This window comes from Wyeomyia smithii, chromosome 1 (genome assembly GCF_029784165.1).
Source record: "Wyeomyia smithii strain HCP4-BCI-WySm-NY-G18 chromosome 1, ASM2978416v1, whole genome shotgun sequence".
Lineage (NCBI taxonomy): Eukaryota > Metazoa > Arthropoda > Insecta > Diptera > Culicidae > Wyeomyia > Wyeomyia smithii.
Genome location: NC_073694.1, coordinates 186,542,681 through 186,549,974, shown reverse-complemented (window position 1 = coordinate 186,549,974; position 7,294 = coordinate 186,542,681). Strand labels below are relative to the sequence as shown.

General features: G+C 43.5%; 1 protein-coding gene across 5 annotated transcripts in view; it reads left to right on the top strand.

Moving 5' to 3' along the window:
- Positions 1-3,637: 3,637 nt before the first annotated feature.
- LOC129718547 (tyrosine-protein phosphatase 99A-like) overlaps positions 3,638-7,294 on the top strand; it is a 295,684-nt gene continuing 292,027 nt past the window's right edge. For 2 of the 5 annotated variants that reach the window (XM_055669421.1, XM_055669417.1), the window contains exon 1: positions 3,638-3,774. The gene's annotated coding sequence lies outside the window, so the exon portion shown is untranslated. Of the gene's footprint in view, positions 4,244-7,294 lie in introns of all 5 variants that reach the window. The other 3 variants (XM_055669420.1, XM_055669418.1, XM_055669419.1) reach the window with 3 other exon arrangements.

Below are 7,294 nucleotides of genomic sequence, written 5' to 3'. Positions count from 1 at the left end.
TTGTTTTATATTCTATCGGAGCGATCACCGATCACACGTCCGATACTGATGCGTGTTCGGCACAGAATGAAATGGCGCCATTGTTGCCCCTTAAGTTAAAATATGTTCAAACTCGAGGGAATATATTTTCGCATCAAACTTTATCAAAAAATCATACATAGAAGCCAAGGCAAAAAAAATAGTTGCACTTTGTAATTTACGCAGACCCATCAAATGGAATATTTCGTCAAATGAAATTTGAAATTACCAATCAACGGAATGTGTTTCCGCAAACCGAGTTTGAAACTTACAAAACAATGGATGGCATTTAAAAATGTCTAAATTTTCAACATTTGACTATGCAACAATAGAAGCACCCACAGCTACTGTTGGATTGAATATACATTAAACTTAAAACTTCTTCTTGGTGGAACGAAGTTTGCCGGGTCAGCTAGTTTTAATATATTTTAAAAATTTTCATTTTTGATTTGGCTGAAACGTTGTACAGGTTCTCCTATGGACTAAAGGTATTATTTTGTGCTATTTTTATTCAATAGTTTTTCGCCATGTATATTTGTTTCGAAAAGACAAAATTATTATCTACAACTTTGCCGAAGACGTCATACCCGTGAACTGTTTTGGCTCTCAACGTTATACATCACAAAAAACAATCTTGATTTCGAGCACGAAATCGGCTAAATAAAACACTGTGCAAGGAGAGAGTACAGGAATTTGGGAAAATATTTTTTTTTAGTTGACGAATGCATATACATTAAAATGCATAAAACGTCGAGATCTGGTGTTATCTCGAAAATTAATTTTTGACCGAAAATCGACCTTCTGAGACACTTCTTCTGGTATCTCAAACTGGATTTCCATTAGAGTGATTCGTTATTTTTCTTTTATTTGGGTTGTAAATAGTAATTTTAATATTATAGGGTAGAGCAACAAGTGCTCCAGTTATAGTTATGTCGCATATGCGCAATGGTACCAGTTATGGCAATACACCATTTAAATTCCTGAGGCCATAACTGGTTCAAGCCATAACTGGAACTTTTTTAGATATTTAAGTACTCCTCCCCTTATGCACTGCAAAAAAATGATCCTGATTTAAAAATGGTTAGGAATATTTGTACAAATTTTCAACCAGGTTAAAATGACAATAAATTTGGGACATATGTATTTTATGGAATTGCTCTACTACTATGCTCAGAGTGTTTATTACATTTTGAAACTATTGCACTTATTTATTATTCTTTTTCTTCGCATATTATTTGTTTTTGGTTTGTTTTCTTCAGATTGAATGTTCATTGAAATGCATCTCCTTCCAAATATTCTCTTGTTCGTTAACTCATTCAACGAAACCAAATACAGTAATATCGGGGAAAGCGTATAGCTCATGTTGTAATGTTTGTAATCCTCAGTCAGAAATCAAGAACGAAACACTCTCAAAGTAACTTTGATAACTAGCAAGGGTTAGTTGTAAACTTTTGCAGCAAAATGCCGGAAAGCGGTGATGGCGATTTCAGGAATTTGTTAAATTTTTATGACTTTTTGTGGCAAAATTTTGCTTACCGCCATTTGACTGCATGCAAGCGACGTTCCTCACGTACCCACTGAAAGTGCGGCTGGTGAAATGAAATTCTCTTTCGAAATAGTTACGGTTGCACCGATGTCCGGAGGGACGGTCGAGAATGATACGCAACGCACACAAATTCATAATTTCATTGATAAATAACCCGGTCAGGTGAAGAGTTGTTGCTTCGCTTCAATTAGCCCAAAGCAGCGACTGAATTGTGAGTTTGGATGCAATCGGCAAAGTAAAACTCAGTTTAGCGTGGGCTGATTTGATTGAGAGATGAGAAAATGTTCAACCCATTCTCTGACCAGCATTCTTGTTACTTCGGTGCTCGCAGCAGTAGCAAAAAGATGTTCCATAGTTCGATTGCTTCGAAGCGTACCGATTTGCCTTCGGGTAGATTAGGAAGAAGGAAATATTCCGCCCTCACCCACATCATGTTGCGCATCTCTCGTTCCGACGAAGAAAGATAAATTGTGTGCAAATTTGCTTGCAGATACCGCAATGAAAGCCGAAGTCTGTTACATTCCTGGGACGAAAACTGAATCTCGTTTACTTATTCATCGGGAATTTAGTTTAATCTATTTACGAACATCAGTATTTCAGTATTGTTTTATTATCCTATTTCTCAGGTATGATTATGTTTATTTTTCTTACATAGAGTAAGGTATGTACAGAGGAAAATATTTTATCTGCTAATGGATAAAGGTTCGGTGAAGTTAATGTAAAATGATTTCATCTCATCTGGAAGGTAAATCTTGAGGTGAATAAAGGTAGACAAAAACTGACCCCTAGAGCACAAAACAATAATGCAGAGACCGAAGAGCAGCGTTTTTACTCCGAAGCGGTCTCTTTTTGTAAGCCAACTCGAACTTTGTGCTTTCGCAAATCCCAATTATTCTTCTGATCTTCTCTGTAGAGCTCCAATAACTGCACATGCACAGGAGTGTCGTTATGGCTACGCTCCCTGCTGAAATTTTTTGTTACCTCCATCACATTCTTACACAACCCAAAACTCATCGATCCTGCTATCCCACAAATTTGTTACATTTATTATTCCGATCCCTTACAGCAACCAGGTTTTCTTTCCTGCTGCTTGCCGGCAAATCAAAGGGAAAACTTCAAACGCCCTTCTTGTCTCGAAAACTTTCGATCATCTGTGGCTGGATAAAGCTCGAAGGTTGCGGACCCTGTAAGAGCGTGCGGCGCGCTTGGCAAGAATACTAATTACACTCGCCATTAGGAGCCTTTTCAGTAGCGTTCTTCCAGCACTCAGGGGAACCGACTGGGGAGACCACTGGGTCTGCGTGGGTGGGTGGATTTGTTCGAGATTTCTTTCCCGTCGAGCGCCTCGAAAGAGAAACCGACGCTCGTCTCGCAGGGTGAATCAAACCGGCGAAAAACTTGTCTTAATTATGGCTATCCATTTTGGGCGATTTCCGCGAAGATACCGGTCGGTACGGTACCCTGCTAAGGTGCGAGGGGAACGCGCGTGGAAGACATCACACGAGCTTCCGCCGCGGTGGGCAGTGGAAAAACTTTCTGCTCAGTGCTAAATCAGTTAGCAGTTGGTTGAAGTGCTAAGTACGGGGTTAGCTTTCAAAATGATACTTAAATTTGAACCTGTCGTTGAGGTTTAATTTTATTACTACCGATTTTTGTTTTGTTTGTTTATCCTGCTTTTATTTGTGCAAATTTATTTCGTTACTCATATTAGCAACAACAATCGAAGGAATCAACCAAATTCCTTCACCGTCTAGATTATCATTTCAAAACGTCACATCATTGGTGAAATATTACGTAACCTTTTATCCTTGCCGTAGACCCGCCAGAGGAACTCGATGTGAATGCAGACCGCCGAGTAAAAAAGCTACAGACAGAACCCGCACGCGAGTGCCACTCACTGCCACCCCCGTCGGGGATGTACCGAGGGGTCCACCGGCACCGTTTCCATCGTCTTCTTTGTTCTGTTCGCACGGCTCCGAGCGTGAGTTACTGCTCCGAGCGCACATGCGCTTCTCCGATTCGAGCAGTGAGGCTCTCTCGTGAGTAACGTCGACCGTTCAAAAGGTGTTCACCGTCAGGACTAATTGCCAGCCAGGAAACATAGCTTTGCCTCAGTTCCGCGTTATCTTCACTCGCGCTCGGCTCGTGTGGTTTTTCCGTGTCCAGAAATCGCGTTCCGGAATTCTCGCCTGCTCGTTTGTTCGCGTTTGGTAGGAAAAAAAGTGCTACTTCGGTTCGGAGTGTGAGGGTGTTGGGGGTGCACATTGTTGATTATGTCTGGTTCTGTGAAAAGCAAAAAAAATCTGACAATTTGCGGAAAATATCTTTCTGTGGGTGCAAGTAAATGAGACTGTCGAGCGCAAGCAGTTTGAAAATGCCTCTAAACTGCAGGAGGAGAATAGAATGCAGTGTGTTTACAGTGATCGTAACAGCTGTCAAAGTGAGCCGGCGACAGAAACCGTCAACAGGCAGACGATGGCCGGCAAACACTGGTCATCTGCTTTATTAACAAGTGTTGCCAGTAGATCAATTATTTTGGATTATCTGGCCAACGAAGTGTAAACAAAGAACATAAGGATGATTATCCGGGCTATCCACAAATTCCACTGTCAGTCGACAGCTAAATCCGGAAGGGGTGGTGCATTTATATAATTGCTTTCGCAATGAGTACGGGTAAGGGTAAGGGCGATCGGCGGAAAGCTTTACGCGTTAAAAAATAATTTCAAAAGTGCACAGATTTTAAATTCACCGCACCTCGGCCAGCCGCGAGGCAGCAGCAACACGAAATAATTGAACGTTCCATAATTATATAAAGTGGTGATTTACAACGCAATCCGGTATAAGCGTTCCCCTGAATCGATTTCATTACGTTACAGTGCTTCAGCACCTGGATGCGGAGTGAAGAACGGAAACGAAATTATTGATGTTACGCTTGGATGACGTTCGCCGCCTAGCCTGGACTGACGGACCTGGCTGGTTGTTGAGTGATGGGAAAAATTGAGGCTCTTTTTTGTTCATTGATTTCTAGCGGAAATAATCAGCCGACACCTCCCCCCCCCCCCCCGGGCCGGTAGTGGTCTGCATGCAGTGAATTGTGAAGGTGGAGAGGATCCGGACGAATATGCTAGGTGCACGGAAATGAAATAACTGCATTAAGAGACGTGTGACTGGTGATGTAAATTCATGACATCAGTTTTTAATTAGTCAATCCTTGTGTGGTCTTTTGACAGATTGCATTTGAGACACATTTCGTGTCTCTGGCTGACTGACAGACTTTTTAATAGTAAACTGTAGTTTAATGTTGTTCCATGGTTAATCTAAGTGAACCCATATGATACTCCCTGGCACGGTGTTGTAATTGCCGAAGTGATTCCCCACTTCCTTGCTCTTCTTTTGACTGGATTTCTTCGGGAGCACCTTTAGGCAACTACTTTGGAAGGGACTGTACTCTTGCACTTCTCATTCACTCACAGCTCTGGTTTACGCTTGCTGGCAATCTCATCAGATTCTCCATAGTCCTATCATGGTTTGTGAAACTGCACTGTTGACGGCATTCTCAACGTTCAGTGTTGAAATGTGGTTTGTAATTGGCTCCGGAATTTCATCAACACGCCGCACTAAAGCGCTTCTTTGCATGCCCGAACCAATGCAGGTAATTTCGAAAGCAATCGTGACCGGACTAAGACTATGTTAGATAAAAAATCACCCCGTCATGTTTTCTGTTCATCCAGATCGAAAGCTCCGGAGTGAGTCGGTGCGTCCAGCGGCAATTTGCTGCCGCGTCCTCTTATCATCTTGCTCAGTTTCGTCTGATTCCGCGTATACTTCATTGGCCCATGCAAGGCTGGACACGCGAAAACACGTGTCAGCAAGCGGGCTCCCGAGGGCTCACGAAGTCGGGAACACTCGGGCCTGTGTTTGCCGAAGCTTCTGAAGGGCTGTTTCATTTATAACACTGTAGGTTTCCGTTTTGTATAAGCACTGAAGGACAATGAAAACACCCTCCGTGGTATCGCCTCAAACACACACCCAGTGGTGTGGTGAGTTTGGACATGCCTGCTTACAACTAAGTCGACGGCCTCTTCCTAATTCTTTGCTGAAGATAGTTCTAGTGGTTCTTCTGTCAGGCATTCTGGCTACATGTCCAACCCACTGAAGCCTGCCACGATTACCTTCCCTATATAAACATGTTTGTATACCTGGTACAACGCGTGATTCATGTTTCTGCGCCTCTTCCAATTTACCGCCAAGTATCATTCGCGGAATTTTGCGCTCGAATACTCCGAGCACTCGTTGATCAGCCTCCTTCAGGGTCCATGCTTCATGTCCATAAAGGGCAACCGAGAGGATCAGCGTTCTATACAGCGCTAGTTTAGTGCGAGTTTGCAAACTACAGAACCTTACCTGGTTACGTAGTTCGTAGAAGGCCCTACCATGTACGTTGTTTGGCAAAGTTCCAACCTCACCGCTTCCCTCTTAAGAGACCTGAAGGCCTTCTCCACGGCTCCACGTTCGATACCGATAGTATCAATGTCGTCCGCGGAACCAAGGAGCATGTGATGATGATATCATCTCTTGGCACGTTTGCTCTTCGTACTGCACCTTCAAGGGTGATGTTGAACAGTAAGTTGAAGAACGCATCTAGCATGGTCGTATGTCGTATGTCGCCTTAAACTATAAAAAGATGGTGAGCTTGCTAGTTATACTTCGGAATTAATCGAAGATCTGTCGCGGGGTGAAAATTTGATCCTTCGTGGAACGTCCCTGTCGATAACCAGATTGTTATTCACCAACGAAGGATTCCGTTAACGGTTTCAATCTGAAGAACAGCAACTTGAATGAGGATAACATAACAACCCAGTCGATGGCACTCCTCGTAGATTGCTCCAAGCGTCCTTGCTATTACATATCACCGGCAGAGGGAAATTCTAGCCCCTGACTCTGTTGACTGTTCTATAGAAGCCCCAACGCCGTCGCTGTTAAAGTTGTCTTCTGCGCTGGTGAGCACGTGCTCCTCGTGCTCGCGCTTCTTCCGACGGTGGACTCTTTTTTCGGAAGGTTTTCTTGTCCGTCGCTCTCTGGCACTCGGCATCAAACCAGCTGTTACGCTTGTTTCCACGCGTCGTACATAGCACCTTTCTCGCAGTCGTTACAGTGGCACCGTGAATAATACTTCACAGCCCATTCATATCTTCCACTCGTTCCTCCTGCTATTCTACGATCCGTTGATTCAGCTTTCTTACGTACCCTTCTGCCACGCCATCAGCCTTCAACCGCTGTGTGTTGAAACGCATCGAAACTCCGTGCAAGATTTCGACACGATTGACAACCGTGAGCAGATCTTACCAACGACGGGATAATGGTGAGAGTCAATGTTTGGTCCCCGGTAACTACTAACATCAGCAACATCCGAAAAGTGCCGACCGTTAATCAGTACGTGAATGATCTGGGAACAGGTTTCTTCTTTTGGGTACCTCCAGGTGTGTTTCAGGCGTGGAAAGTAGGAGCTACTAATGGACATTCCTCTGGACGCGGCAAAGTCTATCAACGTCAGGCCGTTTTCATTGGTTGACGAGTGGAGGCTTTGTCGAACGGAAATTTTTTTTCCCTCTTAATCTGTGCGTTTGCATCTCCGATGAGGACTCGTGCTTTGGGCACTCGTCATAGTCAAGCTCTTCTTAGTCGGTGCGAAGCTGTTAATTAAACTGTAATTGAAGAATCTGCCCTTAA